Source organism: Lissotriton vulgaris, chromosome 3_1, assembly GCF_964263255.1.
Source record: "Lissotriton vulgaris chromosome 3_1, aLisVul1.2, whole genome shotgun sequence".
In the NCBI taxonomy this organism is placed as follows: Eukaryota; Metazoa; Chordata; class Amphibia; order Caudata; family Salamandridae; genus Lissotriton; species Lissotriton vulgaris.
Genome location: NC_141689.1, coordinates 1,063,209,550 through 1,063,233,186, shown reverse-complemented (window position 1 = coordinate 1,063,233,186; position 23,637 = coordinate 1,063,209,550). Strand labels below are relative to the sequence as shown.

General features: G+C 46.6%; 1 protein-coding gene across 1 annotated transcript in view; it reads left to right on the top strand.

Annotated features, from left to right (window-relative positions):
• The window catches only part of RIGI (RNA sensor RIG-I), an 818,172-nt gene that overhangs the window by 298,668 nt on the left and 495,867 nt on the right, over nucleotides 1–23,637 (top strand). The window lies entirely within an intron of this gene.

The window sequence follows — 23,637 nt, the reverse complement described above, 5'->3', positions numbered from 1 at the left end:
TTTCACTTTTGAACTGCGGCACCACAAGCTGATACCAATTATAAACTGCAAATAAGTAACTAATTATTTTCTTTATAAATCTTTTTATTAACCATCAGAGGCGACTTGACAAGCATTGAAAAAGTACACATAATTGGAGTCTAGAGGCATCATAAGCATACATATACAGGTGAATGTGGCTAACAACGATGTCTATGGTGTAAGTTGGTCATCTGACACAGGATCAAGGGGGGAGCACAGATACTCCCACTGTATTCGTTCCATTTGTTCGATATAGAGGACCATTTCTTGGGACATCCTCGGGAGATATAGACCGTCTTTTCCCCTGAACATACACCTTGCCATTTTTCCAGGAGTCCACCCATGGAGTGTCCCGCACCTCACAGCTGCGTAATGTTTCGTTTGGCTATCATCTGTCCCAGCGTAACTCAGAGTTTGTCCCTGCTATTGAGGTCAGTGGGTTCCCAAATATTCAAAAGACACCTTTTTGCCTCTGGCTGTATGGTTACCCCAGATACATGACTCATACGCTTGTGCACTCATGACCAGTAGGACTGGATAAGAGGGCATTCCCAAAGAATGTGCATGAATGAGCCGAGCTGCCCACATCCTCGTCTACCTTTCCCATTTTAATTAGGGTTGGGCCTGAGACATAGACTCGATGGAGGATCTTTAGCTAGACCAGGCACAGTCTGGCAGAGATTGCAACCTCCCTTGGGGAGGCCAGGGCCTTCTGCCACTCCTCATCATCTATCTTTAGTCTGTCTTCCACCCAGCGGCTCCTCAAGAGCATCAGAGGATCTGGAGTGTTGTTAATCAGTGTTCGAGGCATGTGGGCTGCTGAATTCATATCTTGTGCATAGATCGCCGCCTAGTGTTGGGTCCGGATGATTGCACTTGTTGTCTTGGAAGAGTTTTTGAAGTATCACGAGATAGGTGACTCCTCCCTTGGACTACAGTGCGCATGGGCATCCTCTCCATCCTCAGATTGTTTTTTTCCGCCATTGGGTTCGGATGCAAACTCCTATACTCCAACTTCGAAAGCGAAACAAAACTTTTCTAAAGGCCAAAAGGCCTTCGGTTCGACGGTATTGTTCTCGATCGGTACCTTCTCTACTCGATCAAGCCTTCCATCTCCAAGTGGTTATCGACTCGGGCCGTTGGGCCTTTTCGACGCCAAGTGAGCCGACCGTCGATGGAAAGAAGCCAATTTAAAAGGTGCCCGCAATGCCACGCCAAGTTCCCACATACTGATAAGCACTCAGTATGCAACAAGTGCCTTTCCCCAGACCATAAAGAGGAAAGCTGCCCAGCCTGTGCACAGTTTCTATCCAAGAAAACTATTCGGAACCGATGTGCAGCCAGGCAAGAAATGCAGCGACAGGCACCAGACCCGGACAACATCTTCGATGACGACCAGTAACTACAAGAAGCGCCGGACTCCGACCTAGAGATCGTCACCTTAGAGGACTACTCAGACTCCGATGACGAGATCCCGCCGGGGCAAACCGTGAGTACCCTGCCCCCGACACCATCTACCCCAAAAACAACGGCTCCGGTCAAGGCATCGCCAAAAGGCCTTAGCCAAGATCATAAAAATGTTTTGACTGCCCGCCATCCGGCTCGGCTCCGAAACCGAAACCGAAACCTTCAGAAACCCCAGGGCCCAGTAACACCATCCCGAAGAAGGTTCCAGAGCCAAAGAAGGTCGCCGACCCGAAGGGCGTCTATCCGAAAGCGGCCGTACAGCGAAAGAGCGTCGAGTTGAAAAAGACTGTAGACCCCAAGAAGGCCGTACGGCCCAAAAGTGTCAAGCCGAAACACGTTGTCGACCCGAACAAGGCCACACAACCCAAGGGCGCCGAACCATAGAAGGTCGCCGACCCGAACAAGCACTCGGCACCGAAAAATGTCGACCCAACAAAAGACGCCGTACCGAAGCACGCGTCCAAGCCAGAATGTACTCTCGGACCGAAAACACCGGATCCGAAGACGCCAGTCGATCCAAAAAAGACAATCGACTCCGGGAAAGACGCTCAGCCCAAAAAACTAAAGACTCCAGTCGATTCCAACAAAAACATCGACTCAGGAGATAACACTTCTCCGAAAAAGCCTACGGAGCACAAAAAATGCGGCGACCCGAAAGACACAATCGACCCGAAAAAAGGCCCGAGCCGAGAAAGCCGGTTCCTTAACCTAAAGTCGTCTACACACCAAAGCCTAAAGCTCAACCCAGGACTGTTGAGAAAGAACTCTTCCACCCAGACCGCTCAGACGACCAAGCAAAAATTTTTATTGATCCACAGACTGGCAAAGTTACCATCCTGCATAGGAAGAAGAGGCCTTTGGACTTTCAACCTCAGTCCGACATTCCAATGAAGAAAAAGGACTTTGGGACTTCTCCTTCTAGACCCTTCATTCCTTTTCAACCTATCATGCCTACTAATCCTTTGAATCCATACATTCCTTATTTTCCCTCTCATCACGGGGATAATGAAGGTGACACAGGGGATGAGCCACAGCCTGAATATGACTTCTCACAGGAACCTGACCCTCAGGAACCATGGGAAGAGCCAACTGACCCTTATAACACCCATCCCACCCCTGACATGTCCTCTTACCCTACTAAACCGTCTCCTACTGACGACACAGTAGTTTTTAATCAGCTCATAGATAGAGCTGCACAGTTCCACAACGTGGATATGCATAATGACCCAGTTGAAGAGAACTTCTTGTTTGATACCTTCCCTACATCAGAAAAAAGTGTCAAGACACTTCTCATGTTAAAGGGAGTTCTCAAACATGCACCTGACATAATTAAGGGCACAGCCAGGGCATGGGTAATCCACCCCAGAATAGAGAAAAAGTATAGGGCGGCCCCTACAGACCCTACTTACATCAAAGGGCAGTTACCACTGGATTCTCTGGTAGTGGCCAATGCACGTAAAAGGGCCAACTCCCAAACAACCGGGGAAGCACCTCCCCCAGAAAAAGAGTCAAAGATACAAGAGGCATCAGGGAAAAGAGTAGCGGCACAAGCCTCCAACTCGTGGAGGATAGCTAATACTCAAGCTCTACTGGCTCGGTACGACAGGGCGCATTACGACCAGCTAGAGACCCTAATGCAACACCTACCTGAGCCTTTCAAAGCACAAGCCCAAGATCTCATACAGGAGGGAAAATTCATAACAAATGCTTCCATCAAATGCGCGCTTGACGCAGCAGACACTGCAGCTAGGTCAATCAACACTAGCGTTCTCCTCCGCAGACATGCGTGGCTGCGTATTTCTGGTTTTCAAAAATGAGGTGCAGTCCACTATCCTTAATCAACCTGTGAACCAGGACTTTCTGTTTGGCCCTGCTGTCGACACCATTTTGGATAAAATGAAAAAGGACACAGAGACAGCAAAATCCATGGGGGCATTGCAATTTCCGCAACAAAGGGGCTCCTTTCGTCGCTCCTCATATAGGGCAAACACACGAGTCATGCCTCACAAATTACGACCTCATATAAAGGTAACGCACAAAGCTCCTTTGCTAACAACACCACCAGAGGAGGCTACAGAGGTAACAATACCAAGGGAAGAGGACATGGAGGCAATAACACCAGAGCCTCCACTGCCTCAAAACAGTGGCTCCATCACACTACCTCCAGACCACATAACACCGGTCGGAGGCAGACTACAACAGTTCCTACCCGTCTGGAACACAATTACCACAGGCAGGTGGGTGAGAGAAATTATCCACTTTGGCTACTGCCTAGAACTGACTTCTACACCACCAAACATACCACAGAGACATCGTCCAATGTCCAGAGAACACATCACCCTATTACAACAAGAGGTGAACTGCATGCTAGAAAAGGGGGCCATAGAGCAAGTCCCTTTCCAACAGCAAGAGAAGGGAGTGTACTCCCTATATTTCCTTATTCCCAAGAAGGACGGCTCTCTCAGGCCAATATGGACCTCAGACCCCTAAATCAATACATACCATCGGAGCACTTTCATATGATCACATTATAACAAGTGCTCCCGTTGCTACAACAGGGGGATTTCCTAGCAACACTGGACCTCAAAGATGCATATTTCCACAAACCCATCCATCCTGCCCACAGGAAATACCTCAGGTTCACAATAGAAGGTCAACACTACCAATTCAAGGTTTTGCCCTTCATGGTTACCACAGCTCCAAGAGTGTTTACAAAATGCTTAGCGACCGTGGCAGCACATCTCAGGAGGCAGCACGTCCATGTGTACCCTTACCTGGACGATTGGCTTATACAAGCAAAATTGTACCAACAATGTGCAGAACACACGACTCAAACAATCCAGCTGTTACACAGCTTGGGATTCTCAATCAACTACACAAAATCACATCTGCAACCGTCCCACATACAGCAGTACCTGGGAGCCACCATAAACACCTCGGTGGCAAAGGCGTATCCAAACTCAACAAAGATAGCCAGTATGCAGACACTCATTCGATAATTCCAGCCACAACACTCTTTCCCAGCTCAAGTCTTTATGCAGCTCATAAGCATGATGGCCTCCTGCATATTCATTGTCCCCATGCCAGACTACAAACGCGCCCATTACAGGAATGCCTAGCACGGCAATGGAACCAGGCTCAAGGACAACTAAACAACCTAATGTTGGTAGACAGTCGCACTCACAACTCTCTGCAGTGGTGGAACCCACAAAACCTTTACAAGGGGCGACTGTTCCAAGAGCCGGTTCCACAACTAGTACTAACAGCGGACGCATCACTGACAGGCTGGGGAGCCCATCTCCTTCAATACACGGTACAGGGCCTCTGGACAAACAAGCAGAAAAGGCTGCATATCAACCAACTAGAGTTGCTAGCTATATTCCTAGCCCTGAAAGCATTTCAGAAATACTTGTACAGCAAGACGGTGTTGATCCAGACGGACAACATGACCGCAATGTACTATATCCAGAAACAGGGGGAACGCACTCTCCACAGCTGTCCCATCTGGCACAGAGCATCTGGAAGTGGGCGATTCCCAAAAACATTTTTCTCCTAGCAGAACACTTTCCAGGGAAGGACAACCAAGTTGCTGACCTGCTCAGCAGGCACAGCCAGCAATTACATGAATGGGAGATTCACCCCCAGGTCCTCCAACCATTCTTCGAGGAGTGGGGTCACCCAAAAATAGACCTGTTCACCACAAAACAAAACTCAAAATGCCAATACTTTGCCGCCAGGTTCCCACATCCATTGTCACAGGGCAATGCGATATGGATGAACTGGTCAGGCAGATTTGAGTACGCTTTTCCCCCAGCACCACTGATCCTGCTGGTTGCACGCAAACTGCAGCAACACTCCCTCACACTAATCCTAGTTGCTCCCACATGGGCGAGACAACCTTGGTACACAACGTTCCTAGAACTCTCAGTAGTTCCCCATCAAAGACTGCACCTTGCGCATCATCTTCTTACTCAGAACCATGGAGAAATCAGACACCCAGATCCCAACCAAATGAACCTAGCGATCTGGCTCCTGAGGTCTTAGAGTTTGGATATGTTAACTTGCCCCCAGATTGCATGAATATCATTAAGGAGGCAAGAAGACCAACCACACGAGCGTGCTATGCAGCTAAATGGAAAAGATTTGTTATTTACTGCAACAATAACCAAATCAATCCATTAGACGCATCAATACAAAACATTATATGTTACCTGCTGCCCCTACAAAGATGTAACTTAGCATACTCTTCAATACGGCTACACCTTGCTGCCATTGCAGCATACCTTCAAAACAGACAACACCCCTCACTGTTTAGGATACCAGCAATCAAAGCTTTCATGGAGGGTCTAAAAAGGGTGATTCCTCCTAGGCACCCCCTTTCCCCAGTCTGGAATCTCAATATAGTGCTCACCAGACTCATGGGCCCTCCTTGCCAACCTTTACATTCTTGTGAAATACAATTCCTAACGTGGAAAGTTGCTTTTCTAGTGCCCATCACCTCACTCAGAAGAGTGAGTGAATTACAAGCGCTTACAATTCAAGAACCTTTCATGCAGGTACACGCCAACAGGGTGGTTCTTAGAATAAACCCTAAATTCATGCCTAAGGTTGTATCAATTTCCATATTAACCAACCAATAGAACTGCCAGTGTTCTTTCAAAATCCACAGTCAGTAGCTGAGAGAGCACTGCACAAACTAGACGTAAAGAGAGCTCTACTTTACTATGTGGACAGAACTAAATCCTTTCGTAAAACAAAGCAACTGTTTGTTGCATTTGCACCACAGCACAAGGGGAATCCAATTTCAAAATCAGGAATAGCCAGATGGATAGTTAAATGCATTCAGATATGCTTTCAAAAGGCAAAACGCCCTTTAACCGTCCCCCCAAGAGCACACTCCACTAGGAAAATGGGGGCATCCATGGCTTTCCTAGGAAATATTCCTCTTGTATTGTATTGTATTTTATTGTAGGTGTATTTATATAGCGCGGTCCTGTCGCCCCAAGGGCATCCTGGGACATCTGTAAGGCAGCCACATGTTCCACCATGCACACTTTCACAAAACATTACTGTGTAGATGTACAAACAAAACAGCAAGCTGCTGTAGGCCAGGCTGTCCTCAAAAATCTTTTTCAAACTGCTGCAGCTGGCACAGGTAGCCACCGCTAGAGGAGATACTGCTATACAGTCTATGCACAAGATATGAATTCAGCAGCCCCATTCCTCGAACAGAATATGCTACTTACCAGTATGCATCTGTTCTTGGCATGTAGGGCTGCTGACATTCATATCGCCCGCCCTCCTCCCCGGTGCCTGTAGCAGCTGAAGCATTCTCTCTGGCATGGCCATCTCTTACTTTGCTATCTCCATCTCTGCCACAATGGCGAAAAACAATCTGAGGATGGAGAGGATGCCCATGCGCACTGTGTCCAAGGGAGGAGTCCCCTATCTTGTGATACTTCGAAAACTCTTCCAAGACAACAAGTGCAATCATCCGGACCCAACACTAGGCGGCGATCTACGCACAAGATATGAATGTCAGCAGCCCTACATGCCAAGAACAGATGCATACTGGTAAGTAGCATATTCCTTTTTTATACGTCAATGATATAACTCCATCTGGCAAGTAACCGTCTAAGAGTCTATCCTCTAAAGGCAAAGCGTCAGGGAGGGGGCTGTCTTTGGGTAGGTTAGACTGTAGTGCATGCCTAATTTGCACATATTGGAAGAACTCTGAGTCTGCGAGCTCGTGGCTATGCTGCAGGGCGGAGAACAGTATCATATCACCATTTTTCCAAAGGTCTTCAATAGTGGAGATTCCGATCGGGTTCCACTTGTCAAACCTTTTTGTGGTGCCCAGTGTGCGCAATCATTCCGAGTCCCTTAGAGGGGTACCCAGAGTTAATTTTTTGTCCCTCCCCATGCTCCTGTAAGGTGAAATCTCTGGGGCCTGAAGTAGAGAGCTCTGTAGTAAGTGCCTCCCGGTAACAACCACTTGTCTATTCTAAATGCCGGGTCATCCCCTTGTCTATATGTACAGTGGTTGACGACCGCCCTGTGTGCCCAGTAGTATTGTTTTATATCTGGTAAACTAATACCCCTGTCGTACCAGCCCAGGACCAACTTCTGTAGCGCCATTCGCGGCCGTCCGTCCCACAGCAGATCTCTCTGCAGACTCTCAATCTTGCCAAAGTATCTGTCTGGAACTACATCCAGGGAGTTTTGCAGAGCGTACAGAAAATGCGGCAGTGACATCAGTTTTGAATAATACCGCCCTTCCTAATAGCGAGAGCGGAAGTTTCTTCCAGGTGGCAACATCACGTTTTAGTCTATAGAGTGGGGGGAGTAGATTGCGCTCGTATCCAAGCCAGGGGTCTGCTGTGAAAAAGGTGCCCAGGTAGCGGAAGCCCTCCTTTGCTTTTGCATGGTACAATCATGGGTTAAGGGGAAGGGATCGCTGCTGAGGACATACAGGAGGATCTTACCCCACTTAATAGTAAAGGTAAAGGTGCCGAGCACAACTCAGAGGGACTACTTGGGGGAGGCCAGAAATAAGAGGATGTCATCCGCTTATAGCGAGATGCGGTCCTCCCATCCCGCCGTACACTTGAGTCCTTGGATGGAGAGACTCCAACGGATCCACGCTGCCAGGGGCTCTAGGGAGAGGACGAAAAGGAGAAGTGAGAGGGGACATCCCTGATGGGTCCCCCGTCCCAGGCAAAAGGCCTATGATTTTTTTATATTTACTACCACCTGCGCCAGAGGCTCAGAATACTGGAGCCATACCCAGTCTACAAAGCCAAGTCCGAAGCCCATCTTCGTCAAGACAGCAAAGAGATAAGACCACTCTATTGTGTCGAACACCATTGAGGCATCCAATGAGACCACCACTGCCACTTCCCGAATTGTGTCAAGTCTTCCCAGTACACCGTGAAGGCACCAGAGGTTCTACGCTGTATTACGATGGGGCATAAAACCCGATTGATCAGGGTGTATCAGCCTACAGATCACTCGGACGAAGCAGCTTGCTAATACTTTGGCTAGGATTTTGGTTTTGGCGTTTAATAAGGAGATAGGTCTGTAAGAGGAGCATTGATTCCTGGATTTTCCCTCCTTATGGATCGTTACTATTGTGGCTATTCGCTGGTCGTATGGTAGGAGCCCCTTCTTTCGGCTCTCAATGAACATAGCGCACAGGTGGGGAGCAACAGCATCTGACTCCAGTTTGTAGAACTCAATCGGTAGTCCATTGGGGCCTGTAACCTTGCCAGGGTAAAGGCCCGGGATGGCTTGTGCCAGCTCATCATCCGTGAGGGCGCCATCGAGTGCTTCCCTTTCATCGGTTGTGACCGTCGGCATCTGAATATCCCTGAGGAGCCCCTCAGAGTCAGCGACGGAGAGAGCGGAGGTCGAGCTGTACACAGAGCCGTAGTAGGCGGCAAATAAATGTGAGATTGCTTGTGGGTTGTTGGTCACTGTAAGCCCCTTTTCGTCTGTCAATTCAGGGACCAGCCGTTGGCCACTTCTTTTTTATCCAACCAGTCCAACTGTTTCCCGGCCTTGTCCCCAAGCTCATACAGCCTACCGGCTTTCTCACTTCCTAGCGTTTTGGCCATGTCTGTGGTAAAGCTTCTATACTCATCTTGTTTAAGCTTCAGGATGTGGAGCGTCTCCGGTGCGAAGTCCTCCGCCTCAGTTTCCTCAAGGCAGAGAATCTCACTCTCCACCTGCACTAGTTCTTTCTGCTTATCCTTCCAAGTCCCAGCAATCGCAGACAGGCCCTGCCCTCTAAGCACTGTCTTAAACGCTTCCCACAGGACCTGTGCAGACTGAACCGTGCCCTTGATGTCGCGAAAGTAACTAATAATAATCTGGAGGAGTGTTTTCTTAACAGCTGGATTATAGAGGTCCCAGGGGTTGATGGGCACGACCCTTCCAACCTGCCCCTCCCCATGACCAGATGTGCCCAGACCGGAGAGTGATCCAATATACCCCTTGCCATGTATCTAGCCTCCTGTACGTCCGCGATCTGGGACGCCGGGGTCAATAGATAGTCAATACGGAGAGGCTTCCTTGTGCACCAGAATAAAAGGTATGCTGGTGGGCGTCCGGGTGGAATTTGCACCTGACATCCACCAATCCCAATGCATCCCGAAAGTCGAGGAGCCACCTCTGCGAAGATGTAGTCTACCGTGGGGGGTGGCGGTCCAGAAGCCCCGAGACCACAGAGTTAGAGTCTCCACCCATTATCAAATGGCCTTCAGGGAATGAGAGTAAGAGCACACCCATATCTTTGAACGTCAGACTCTGAAGTCCCAGGGAGGCATATACCGACAATAGAGTAAGGGATGAACCCTCCCAACGTCTGGACACCGCCGCATATCACCCCATATCATCAACCCATGTGCGCTGCACATCGAGTCGAAAGGATTTTTGATCATAATACCTACTACCTGAGACCCAGTAGTGAACCCAGAGTGTGTCACCAATCTATAGCCCTATCTGTCCAGCGCTTTACAGGAGTTGCCAACCAGGTGTGTCTCCTGGAGGAGCACCACCTCAGGGGAATGTTGTTTGACATGTTGCAGGACTATACTGCGTTTGAGATTGTCCCACATACCATTAACGTTCCAGTTTAACAGTCTAAAGTGTCCTCCACGGTGGGTCCCCAGGATTACGGCAAGAGTTCATACATATTTGCTCCAGCTCGAAGAATTGACCAGTCGATGTGTGTAGATAAAGAACAAAGAAAAACAAACTAAAATGCCCCATTCCAACCCAACATCCTCCCACCCTGCTCCCCTGCACTCTGGGCCTAAAACTGCCCATCAAACACTATGCAGAGCGCCTGTCACCTCAACTGGTAACTAACTGTAGTTTAACTTGGGGGGCAGAGGCAGTTTCCACGTGAACCCTCCTGGAGAATAAGAATAATTAGGCTCCTATTTTAGATTTGCAAACTGATAGAACTACGCATTTTTAATACAGTTCCCCATTTAGTAAGAACGAGCCCCACCGGCCCTCTCCAGGCCCAGAACCTCCCAGCAGAGGCCCAACCATTCCTTCAAGATTCTCAGTATATGCATCTTACAGTTCGGAGACAGTCAGAGTCCAAGGGCAGCTGGCTGGCACTCGTCTGTGGGCGTTATGCTCCTCCACCTCTCTCCAGCCCTCAAGCCAGTCCGCAACGTCTTCCAGACAATCAAAGAAGCAAGCTCTACCATCCGTCTGAACCCGGAGGCGAGCTGGGAACACATCCCAGAATTTCTTCTTGACTGACAAAAATGATTGTCTCTGTTTCTGCACATTGAGGGTAATATCCGGGAAGAAGGACATATCCGAGTTCTCATGGTGGAGTGGCAGGGCATTCCTGGCGGCCTGAAGGATTATATCTTGATCACAGAAGTTTAGTGATCTGGCCAAGATCGGCCGGGGCAGTGCTCCAAGCTTTGGCATCCCACCCGGGACTCTGTGCGCCTTTTCGACCACGAAGAACTGTGGCAGTCCCTTGGGCTGGAGGTGCGTAAGGATAAGGTCTTCCACAAAAAGATCTGCACCTGCCCTTCCACTTTCTCCGGGACCCCGATGTTGCGCACAATGATGCGACGGGTGCGCCCTTCATAGTCGTCCAGCTTCTCCTCCTCGTGATTCCGGAAGTTCTGCAGTTCGTTGACTTCGCATTGCAGCTGGGACATATCCTCTACCAGACTGAAGGTGGTGAGTTCTAGTTACTTGAACTTCTCCCCGTTTTGCGTGAGGTCTGCTCTGAGGAGCGTGACCTCCATGGCGATAGTGTCCATCCTCTGACCAAGGTACACCCTGACTCTGGATATGACGTCAAGGACGTCCTGGAGTGTCTAGTCTGTGGCTGCCCCTTCTGGATTCTTTGAGGTGGTGGCCACCTGCTGTGCATCTGGGTGCATCGATTTCGGGCCAGTGTAGTAGTAAAGTTTGTTGGTTTGTATGCCTTTCTGTCACCTGGACCCTGACATATTCGAAGCAATACATCAGCCCTGCAGGATCCACAACCACTATAGACACCTGTGGATCCTAGGCTTGGGTACAGGCAGCAACAGGAGGAGGTGAGTTGAGGTGTGGAGCCCACTGGAAAATTGGCTGTTCGGCTGCAGACCAAGTTGTGAGGGCCCACGTCACAGGATGCCTACCCTTGGGCTCTGGGGGCAACTCGGGGAGGCGGCAGGCTGTGCCAGGCCATAATCAGAGTAGGCGCTATGTAGTGCTAGTGGTGAGTGCCCCGTTGTTGCTGAACTGTCCTGGGCACGTTCCTAGCAGGTGGTTAGGCAATGTAGTTTAGGGGTTGGGAGAGTAGCCCCGCCCCGGGCATTCACCATTGTCTGGGACTCAAGGAGACAGGCTTTGGTGGATGCCTGTCCCTGTCACTAGAGTAAAGGAAAAGAAGTCCCTGAGTTTAAGGATATCCCTTATGTCGTAATGCAACCAACCAAAAGCTATTATGGATGGCCGTACTCGACTCAAAGAATAACCATACAATCCAATTAGAACTATATTTGCTCACTAAATAGTGATTGACGTCAGTTTAGGAACTCTGTGCTAGCCATATAATCATAAAAAAGCAAATACTATACGAAAACAGTTAAAACCATCAATGTATTTTGTAAAAATTATTAACATAACAGAAAATCACAGTACATGATCAAGAGCATTTCATAATTACACAACAATAAAAAAAACAAGAGTCGACGCGGCGTTTCGGTGTCTTTTGTGGATAGGTACACCTTCGTCAGGACGTTTTTTTTAAAATCACTAAAAAGAAATATCACAATTAAAATTTACTACTAACAGAGTCCTAATCCATACTGATGTTGAAAATTGCATTTTAACTTACAATAATGTGCTGTAGAGATCACATATTACAGTACTTTTAGCATACAAGCATTGCCATTAAAATTAAAACTGAAGTTGTACATAGTAGTAATCACTATTTATTGAAAAGGCCCATTCATGATTGATTATTCACCATTTTTTATATAAATAAACACATGGCCCCTGCTTTTAATCATACCTTACTTATACATATTTCCTTTTTCCACATTCAATGTGTATCTCTTTCATTAAAGGAATTCAATCTTGCCACATACCTCCAGATTTGAGAGATTTTTAGGAGATAGATTGCATTTAGCTGATAAAGCTTCTTATTCTTTTAATGCTGTATCTTGCAGTTTTGGTAGTGGATTTTATTAAATTTTCCACCTAAAGAATAAGTTATATAAGATATTTGTTGTTCAAAGATCTCATTGACACATATCCCATTTAAACATTTTAGCTTCTATACCAAGAAGTTCACTTAATATCACAAATGCTTGTTACCTGAATCCAAGTATTGCACTAGCAGGATAGTTGCTGTACCAGGGGTGACCACCGTATGAGTTCAAACACAATTGTGCTAAGAGATATACAGAAATACACGGTATTTTGTTTTAGACTAATGTATATTCATATAATTGATAGGAGTCTTTTGTTAAAATCAAAGAATTAATACCTTTTTATTTGATAATAAATTGAATGCAATCCCATCCCGGAGGTACTTTGCAAATGGTTTCTTGCGACTGTGGGATCAATACAATTTGGAAACGTCCGTCACTACCCATCTGCCCAACATCGCCGTGCTAGGCAACCCTTGGCGGGCAAAATCAAGGATCCTCGTGGCTGGTGCCAGTGGGATCGCGGCCCCCTCCCCGGCTGTGGAGTCATGCGTCTTGGAAGAGTCTCTGCTGGAGGAGGGGGGAGGAGAGTCAAGGCACACCCGGTCACCGCACCCAGCCCCGCCGGGTCCAAAGGTACAGAGCTCTGTCTGCAGCACGACCGGAGGCGCTCACCTTGTTTCTGCGCAGGTGTGTGCAATGGCCGCCCGAGGTCACTAGCACCTCCCCAGCCCCACCACCGGAGAGGTATTGATGTCCTCCGCAGATCATGGGCCTCACTTCACTCTGGGCCGGGCGCACGCCGCAACCACAGTTTTGCGTGTGTGGCGGGTCTCCAGCCCAAGTCGCCACGCTCAGTCACTTGCACGGCAGCGCTCAGCAGGGGAAGGCAGATCGGGCTTTAGTCTTCCATCGGCTTCACTACGACCTACGTGCCGCCCAAGCCTTCATCGCACAGCGGGGTGGTGGCAGCGAGGTATATGCGTTTCCCTAACGCAGGTGGAGCTGGATGGGTGTAACACAGTGTTTCCCAAACTGCGGTCCGCGGACCCCCAGGGGTCGGTGACACATTCCTAGGGGGTCCGTAGGCAACAGTTTTAAAAGCACAGAAACATTTCTTGTATAATTAGCAGCTTTCCAGCAACAATAAAAGTGTCAAGAGAATGCCAGTGATTAATGTACCTGCTGGAGCTGAGGAGAGTTTTGTTCAGTTGCAGCTTTGATTGAACTAATGTAGCCCAGAGGGTTATGCGCCTACTGCAAAGAACATGTATCATGCATCTTAAAAAGCAGTATTTTTTGTGCATAGGTTTGTGGTTACTGCTTTTGTCACAGAGATTATTTTGTTACTGTGTACTTCATAAGTGACAATCGTAATCTAGCAGAGGGACCTATAAACTGTCATCAAAGAGCTATTTGCAAACTGTATGGTACCAGTTAGTAACTTATATTTTTTCCCAGGTATTCATTATCCTGATGCTGCTAAAAAGATTTATTTGGGTGGAAATACATTTTTAATGTTAAAGTCAGTGCTAGCCACTGTGTTATGTATCCTGAGTTTGTGCTTTTCCAGACCGGGCACTCTTTAAACATTTTATATACACACTGATTTACATGTATGATTCAATGTCTCTATATGTGTGTGATGTAAAGTGCTCTGACATCCTACAATGGTGTGAGAGATGCTATAAAACAAATCTAATACATGTGACAGTGGGGCTATTACTTCAATATAAAATACTAAGCGCCAGATTTACGATCTGTTTTTATATGCACGAACGGGTTTGCGAACCCGTTTATGCATGCAAAAACCTATTGAGTAATGTACATAGCCTATTTCGCGAGTCGCAATTTGTTTGCGACTCCCTAAATAGGTTTTGCAACTTGCTATTTGGAAGGGGCATTCCCTTCAAAATAGGGAGTCTAAAAACCATGTACAAATGTTTTGCGGTCGCAACCCAGCCGCAATTACCACCTACTTCAAGTAGATGGTAATGAATTCGCAAATGGGAAGGGGTCCCCAGGGGACCCCTTCCCCTTTGCAAATGCATGCAAAATTATTTTTTAAGGGCAGGCAGTGGTCCCAGGGACCTCTGCCTGCCCTTAGAAAATGAATCGAAAACGTTTCATTTTCTTTTGTTTTTAAATGCATGGTAAACAGGTTGCATTTTTTTTAACTGCTTTATTTAAAAGCAGTACGAGACATGGTGGCCTGCTGAGCCCAGCCGGCCACCATCCTTGGGAGGGCTGGCATTCCCAATGGGCTTGAAAATTGTGAGAGGCTCATTAATATTAATGAACGTCGCAATTTGCGACCCCATTGGGAATCCCAAACAGTGTTAAACACACTGTTGTACACTTCATTTAGCGACTCGCAATTTGCCACTCGCAATGTGTCGCCAATTGCGAGGCGCTAAATTAAATGGTCGTACATCTGGCCCCAAAATCCTTAGTTCTTTGAGTATTTGTTTTGTGTGCACACATGTGTATTTTTTTCGAATTACTGTTTTAATTTTGAAATTTAACTCATACAAATTGCTTGGGGGTCCCCGGCCTCCAGTGGTGACTCAATGGGGGTCCTCAGGAGTCAAAAGTTTGGGAACCACTGGTGTAACAGATAGGAGAAAGTCACAGGCGCCGGAGCACCTCTAGCCCGCGGCCATTTCGCTTCGCGGCTTGGCCACGCCCCCATAAGTAACCAATTTAAAACAAAATGGGGAAAAAAGGAGGTCTTCCAGGAGCAGCCAGAGTAATTTAACCACCATTTGCAATGCAATAGGTCTTGCATTTGTGAGAGTTAAAGCTATTAGCATTGTAAATGACAATGCCTTTTATTTATGTTTTAAAAACCAAACAGAAATAAAAGGCATTCTCATGTACAATGTCAATAGATCAACTTGCGTAAATGCAAGACCTATTGCATTGCAAACACTTGTTCCTCTTTTTATGCGTGCTGCATTCTGCAGCACACATAGAAAGAGGAAATCACCTCTCATGATTGTTTTTGTGCAGAAAGGTGTCCCTTCCTGCACAAAAACAATCTATCCTGAAAAGTAGACCCACTTGCACCATGGTGCAAGGGTGCCTGCATTGGCGCATGGCAGTCAATTGTGCGCCAGCGTAGGAGAAGGCACAGGGATGCGACATATTATTGTAAATATGTTGCATCTCTGTGCTTTGGAAGTGACTCAGTGCGGCGCAGCCAAATGGCTTGCGATGCAGCACTGAGTCACTGTCTTGTAGATAAGGCCCTTCGTCTTTTCACCATCAATAGTGTGGCTCACCTATTTCTCTTGAAATAGAAATTGGTGCTTTGTTACCATGCTTGAATGCTTCTTCATCTTCACAAACACTCGCCAATTCAGATAAATTCTCATGTGTGTGTGTGTATATATACAGAGAGAGAGAGAGAGAGAGAGAGAGAGAGAGAGAGAGAGAGAAAATTACTCTTGTGCTTCAGCCATTGAATCTTGGGTTAGTACTCGATTTGAGACATTGTCAGTCAGCTTTGAAATCACCATCTTTCTTTGCTTTTTGCGCGCCACCGCCACTGGAGTACGTGAGATATTTTACATGTAAACAAGTACATTTAAGATCACCCTTTTTGTCACAATCAATTCTTTATGTAGTGTATTTAGAGAGCTTTCGTTTTCATTATATGTTTTTACTGCATGAAACAATTTAAGCTTTTCTTCACGACTTGTGTGCATAATTACAGCTCTTGAGCACCAGAGGGGAGCAGAGGATTACACACGAATGTTGCCTAATTTAAAGACTGAAACTCATTTTTTAAAATTAAAACGCACCTTTAGAGGGCAGCATGAGCACAGTAATGTGCCAATAATGTGGTTACGTCGAGAAACCCCAACTCTCTAGTCCGTATCATAGCCGCTTCTCCAACCTCAGCCCTGGCTAAACCACACCCGAACCCAAATAATATCTACTGCCCCCCATGTCGAAAGTTAAATCATAAAATGTTTTTAACCTTATGCCCTCCTACAACTTCATAAAACCCCAGCTCCATTTCTTACCCTAACTACACTCCTAATGCTTACATTAACTAACGCTATCCTTAACCTTAGACCTTGCTTCAGCCTTAATCCTACCCCTCCAATGTTCTAATCATTCCTAAAAAAAAAAAACTTTTAATGTTAATATATTGCATTGAGAGAGGTGTCGGGAACTGTGATCAGGGCAGGCTTTAGGGCAGTGCGACTTGTGCGACCGCACTGGGCGCTGACCTGTGGAGGGGGCAGGGGGCGCTGTGACCTCATGGGGGAGCTGTATTTAGCAATATCTTATGACAGGCGAGATGAGGGGCAATTTTGCATGTGGTAGTGAGAGAATCCGAGGAGGTGGTCATGGAACGTGGGGCCGTCAAAAGTGATTGTCGCACCGGGCGCCACCAACGCTAAAGCCAGCCCTGACTGTAATGAGGCAGCAACTTTTTCCTTAGAAACTGAGGGCCTCATTTACAAGCTTTTTCGGTTGGGCAGTGCCACAAGCCTTCCTGCTGCGCTGCCCTACGCCAAATGAAAAGGGCAGGAATGCGCTGTATCTTTCAGATATAGCAAAAAACACAAGATATGGCACATTCCTGTCTTCTTCCGCAGTGCTGACGGACAAATGGCTGCCGTGCGCCAACCTTGCACCATGTTGCGAGGGTGTTTGCTTTTTAGGGATGATTGTTTTTATAATAATAATAACAAAGCTTATAAAGCGCCTGGTTACACAAAGAACAGTGTGTCCCCGCGCTGCGAAGCCAGAACTGGGCGAGCTATAATAGAGCAGAGGGCCTACAGAGGACAGGGCTTAGCCCAACTAGGGAACAGGTAAGTATGATTTCCGCTTTCTGTGTGTGCTGCAGAAAATGCAGCCCACGTTCCGGTGGCACAGGGTCCTTGTAAATGAGGCCCTGGGTGGTGTCTGGGATCAAGCAGTGGTACTTAGCCGCAGGTTGAAGCTGTGGGCGGTACCGGGCATCAGAATGCTTGGTCAGCATCACCTGAAGGTTGCAGCATTGAGGGGTTCGACAGTGAAGGATTGGGTGGGCTGCTGTTGACAGGGTCAGATTGGTAAAGTTAACACTTGGCCATGGGCGATGATGGGCTGGTGTCCAAGTAGCAGCCGCGGGCTGGTGTTTTTGGGCAGCGTAGTGGCCGTATTGGGATCTTTCAGTGCTGTTCAGAGGCCGCCTGCAGCCCAGCGGGCCTAAGCGGCTTTTCTAGAGACCTGTAACTGGAGGCAGATGGGCCACTGTTACCCATTTTTCACCAGGGGCCGGAGTTGTCATTGCCAGTCCCCCAGTGGGTCGGCCCATTGATATAAAAAGCTGATTTGGGCTGGCTACGAACACATTAATGTATGGAGATTGAGCAGGGAAACTGAGCAGAAGTTGCCTCACTTATATTCAGGTGTGGTTCACCAGTGTATACTAATCCATGCACAAAAAGTCCTGGCAATGGTTGCATTTTTTTTGTATCTCAGTGAAGTTAAGAAAACATGCCTCTTTTAGAGAACCCCCACCCTCTCTATCTTATACTACTGAAGCAGTGTTTTGCGAAAAGTTGCAATCCACAAACGTGGGCCACTTTTTTGGGGTGCCCGTGCCTAGTTTTGATCCCAATCCAAATGTGGCTCTTGACATGGGTCCGAATAGTTAGAGGAGCATATGAATAAAATCAACTTTTGATGCATGCAGAAGAGCTACAAATTGCAACTTTGTTGAAGATACCCTTGATTTTAATGAAATTCCAATTTCCTTTCTGTAGCTCTTCACAGGGGCAATAAGGCTTCAGCAACTCTCCCCAGCTATTTGGAAATGGTGCCCGTGCCTGTCCATCTCCGGATACCTTCCCAGTTGTGTGACAGTTCTGCTCTGCCTTGAGGCCCTCCGTCTATGCTTAGGGGCTCCGTCCGTGCACTGAGCATTGCCGGCACTGCCCTCTTCCCCAGCCTTGCAGCTGGCTTGGTTGGGGACTGGCCAGGCTGTTGTTTTCAAACATCGATGCAGGGGATTATTGTCAGTTTTCAAACATCAATGCAGGGGTTTATTGTCATCAGCCTAGAAGCAGGACTGTGCCTTGGAGGTAGTGGGGAGATGGTTTTAAAGATGAGACAGTGAGACTTTCCATTCACAGAACATTGGTGTCTGGGAAAATGTGTCTTTTTTTGGTGGTTAATGGTAGGCAAAAAAAACAATTGATGGACAGAATGCAGAACAATGTCATACATTCACCCCAGTACAGAGATCTGGGCCTAAATCCATCGTTTTTTTGCTCCTCGTGCCTTTCCAGGTTTAATCCAGCCATATGCAAATCAGTCTTGACTCAACACCCATTGGGAACAGTCCAGCCCGTACTGCCAGGCCAGGTTCTGCCAGGATTGGAAACAAGCAACATAGGACTGGTTTGGGGGTTTTACCCCTCATAAGCCAGGATAGCTTGATTCCAGTGGCATGGAGAGCACGGGACCCACGTCTGGGCAAACCTGCCACTCGGGATGACAAATGCAAAAAGAACAAAGGATCAACAGAATGCAGAACAATGTCCTATATTCTCCCCAGGCCAGAGATCTGGGCCTCAATCCATCTTTCTTTTGCTCCCCGTACCATTCCAGTTTGAACCCAGCCATATGCAAATCAGTCTTGACTCTGCACCCAATGGGAACAGTCCAGCCAGAACTGCCAGTCCAGGTCCTCAAAAAGTAGGCAGCATCAAAGTGCTGTGAATGACATGTTGCAGTAGCGGTAACAGGTTATTCATGTGACAGTGGCTGCTGGTGCAGCTCTGCTTTAAAATTTAAACTTTATGAAGGCTGCCTTGTATGTAATAAAGATGGCTTTTAAAAATGTTGACTACATTAAAGTGGAGTTTGAATTGTTGATGTAATAATGTCCTGTCCTTCATTATTATCAATGGCAATTCCCAAAATGTTGATTTTTAAACGTTTTTGTTACATGCATTCATTAATTTATATAATTGTACCCTAATAACCCCTTAGTACTCCATCACACTTCGTATTCCTCAGTCCGTAAATCCCCAAACCACCCCTTAAAGCTTCCCTTCCCTCAAACCTACAAAACCCTTACTAATCCTTACTACTACCTTTCACTGAACCCTAAAAGCCCCTAACTACCTCTAAAACCTGCCAGTCCCTAAACAATACAAACCCCTTACTATGCCTTAATGCTTCCCTTCCCTGAATCCTAAAACCCCCTTACTAATACCCAGCACCTTCTCCACCCTACTGTAAATGCTCCTCTCTACTTTAGTAGGAAAGATTCCCCCTTACCCCTTATACACTTATTTTTCTTACTCTCAACATTACTCAATATTTTTTTGGGGGAACTACAACTTTTTAATTTTTATATTCCATTTTTGTAGTAGATAACCGTTTTTACAACTTTTTTCAGTCTACCTTTTTCCCACCATATTTTTACTGCAAGCTTCAAATTCAACCAGGACTTTCTTCTGGGACCAGGAATTGGGAATTTGCCATGGAGGTGAGGAAGGTTTTGGAGACCAAGACAAAGAAGCATAGCTTTCCTTGGGGATGTGGTGGTGAGGACTAAGAAAAGAGAGAAGAACTTGCCACTCAGTTGCTTTGACAGATAATGCAGTTTCATTGAAATTCCATTCATTTTTGACAAATTAGAATTTTCCATTTTGCAACTCAGCACTGGTGCGAAAGGATCAATACAATGGCAGCTTCCCACCCCATTAGGAAGTGATGCCTCTCCCCTTGTAGACATCACTGTAGACCGATAGCACTGCACAGAAGGCCAAGAGTGGCCACTCCTGCAAGAGCCTTAATACCTTGGCTCCAAGAGCCTGATTACCGAGCCTGCTAACATGTAAATGACAGCAGGCCCCACGCCTCCTCTTCCCTTCTCGGAACTCACACAAATCGGAGGCCCAATGTCAGTGGCTCACCGGAATCCGACAGGAGAACGGGGATCAGGAAATCAATTTCACATATTGATGTAAAGCACTTATCTTGAAGAGTTGCCTGCATCAATAATACACCAAACATGTACATACAGAGACAAAAATGGACACCATACCTATACATATATGATTCTCCCACCTCGCAAACACACAGCTCAGTGCGAAATTTTCTAAGGGTTACAGAAGAGTTAATACTAAAGTGGTATTTGCTATAAAGAAGTGAGTCCCAGTCTTACCAATATGCTGAGTTAATGGTTAATCCACCTGCCATCACCCATGCAAATAACAACAATGTTAATTGTGAGTATGCAGCCTAATTACAAATAGTTCTGGCAATACTAAGCGCTATAGTTAATCAGACTCTCCTGAAATATGTTTATGGGCTGTAGATTCAGAGGTTAATTTAAACCACACACTCTTGGCTGCAAGCTATGTATAATGCAAATAACCAGATATGGATTTATCATTCTTTTATTTATTGCTTTATTGTACATAACTCAGGATGCCTACATGACATTTTCATAATTCAAATGGTTAGGCATTGACTCCTGGCCACCAATCTAGGTGGCCAGGAGTCAATCCTTAACCAAGAAGGAAATAATTAATTTAGTATAGTGACAAGGAGAGTATTGATACCTCCAGCACCAAGCCAATGATCTCCGACCACAAAATCGGCCACGTAATATTGTTTGGACTACTCCACTGAGGATCAAAATATGGACCCAAAGCCAAAAAAACATGTAAGGCTTCTAGTGTTACACCATAGGACACTCGTCACAGTATGCATTTACAATGTTTTCCACATCAAAGAAATGATAAATGTGATAACCATGACTCCTGAAGTACGTAACTCCTTTGCCCGGGGGATGAAAGAAGTGGCACATTGGATGGCAGCAAACTTCCTACAGTGTAACGTCTCTAAGACTGAGGTGATGCTCTTTGGGGAAGCCAAACGCCTGTGGACTCCTGACTGGTGGCCTCGAGATCTAGGCCCAGTCCCTGAGCCCAAAGCGGTAGTGAAAGATCTAGGAGTTAAATTGGATCAGGAGCTCGCCCTTAAACAACATTCCAATCAAGTGGTCAGCTCCTGTTTCCATGTCATTGGGCTTCTCCGGAAGGTATTCCCCCTGTTACCTGATACCACCAGAAAAACACTAGTACAGTCGCTCGTGCTGAGTAGGCTGGATTACTGTAATGGTTTGCTGCTAGCCGCCAATGAGGGGATTATTGCTAGATTACAAGTTGTGCAGAACACTGCTGCACGCCTTGTTCTCAATGTCCCGGCCCGTACTCCCTCAAAACCTTTATTAGTCAAACTTCACTGGCTCTCAGTGAAACAGAGGGTGATGTTCAAAACTTGTTGCATCATCCATAAGTGCCTTATTGGTAAAGGCCCTGATTACCTAACCAAAAAATTCATTCCATACGTCCCCTCTAGATCCCTGAGATCTGGTGATCGAGAACTGTTATGTGTCCCCAGGTTCTGGAAGACAAGACAAGGGGGAAGGGCTCTATCAGTAGCAGGCCCGAAGTTATGGAATGAACTCCTTAATGAAATTAGACTATGTAAGGAACATTTTCCCTTTAGGAAAAAATTAAAAACTTTTCTTTTTAATTACTAGTTTCTGGTTGGGCAATTAATATATATGACAGGGCCTTTTTTGTTCTCAGATGCTGCCAAAGGGGCGGAGATACTCCTCAGGGAGTCGATTCCTAGCGCGGTACAAGTTTGCAAATAAAATAAATAAATAAAATATGTTTATGTAATGTCGCAAGATTTTGTATGTACATGTCCTTTATGTTGATGTGTGTTTAAGGATTTTTCCAAATGGTAAATAATACATGCTTGTATATCAGTGAATGTATTACGGGTGGTATGTTAAAGAAAGGAAAAAAAAAAATGACATTCAGTTACAAATACATTTTTGTCATTTTGTTCTGTTGGTATGACTTATACTAATAATAGATATCAGCATTCAAGTTAAGAAAGATGCACAAAGGTCATAGATTAACAAATTTGAGGCGTGATGAGGGACGCTTCTTTTGAAAGTATTTATGATCATGGTATAGGGGGTACCTTTATACACTATAACATTAGGTCCAGAACAGGATCACTCCTGTAAATGATATTTATCTTACCAATGGCATGTGACACCTGCACCACATTTTCCTTCAGTGGTCCCCATTTCATTAATTTTTGTAAATGTAATGAATCGATCACAAGCTGGAAAATAATAAGGGCCTTATTAGGAGTTGAGTAGTCTTCCTCTGGGTCCGCCACCGCGGCCGCGGAGGTCTCAGGAGCATCAGCAAGCCCATGGTGAATCCTCCCGCTGGATTATGAGTTCAATCCAGGGTGGGCGGGCGGTCCGGCAGCAGTGTCATGGCGGCGGGTTTGTTAGGCTCCTAGGAGAGCCTTAACAGCCTACCCCAGCCGTGAGAGTGCCTGCAGCACGTACTTTCACGGTGTGCCACACAGTGCAACCACAAAGGTGCAATTGTATGTGGGCACAACATGTGCCCCGCCGCATGCATCCCTGTGGTGAGATTCACCCAGGGGCCCTTTTAGAGCCCCCTTACTTGCATTTATGCCACTCTTTACATAGCGGGTCCCTGCCATGAAAAGTATTGTATAATTGCAGCTCACAATATGCTCAGCGTTACCGGCATCAGCACGACCAGCATATTCAGCCCCTTTGCAGACTACTGCCCCTGCAGGATCCTGGATCCCTGCTGAGGTGGCGATCTTGTGGCGGTCCGACTGCCACCATTGTAAAAGGGCAGTTGGACCACTGAGGTGGCTGTTGCACCACTGCTGCAAGTACAGCAGTCCCAGGACCGCCATACTTGTAATGAGGCCCTAAGTGTTTGTAATGCAGCATCATGTGTTTACAAGACTACTCCAAGGTAGGAGGTTAAGCACTGAAGGTATAAGGCACCATACAGCTTTAGAATCTGACTTACAAGTAATGATGCGCAAAAGGAAAATATAAATACTGATGTTATACAGACTTAAA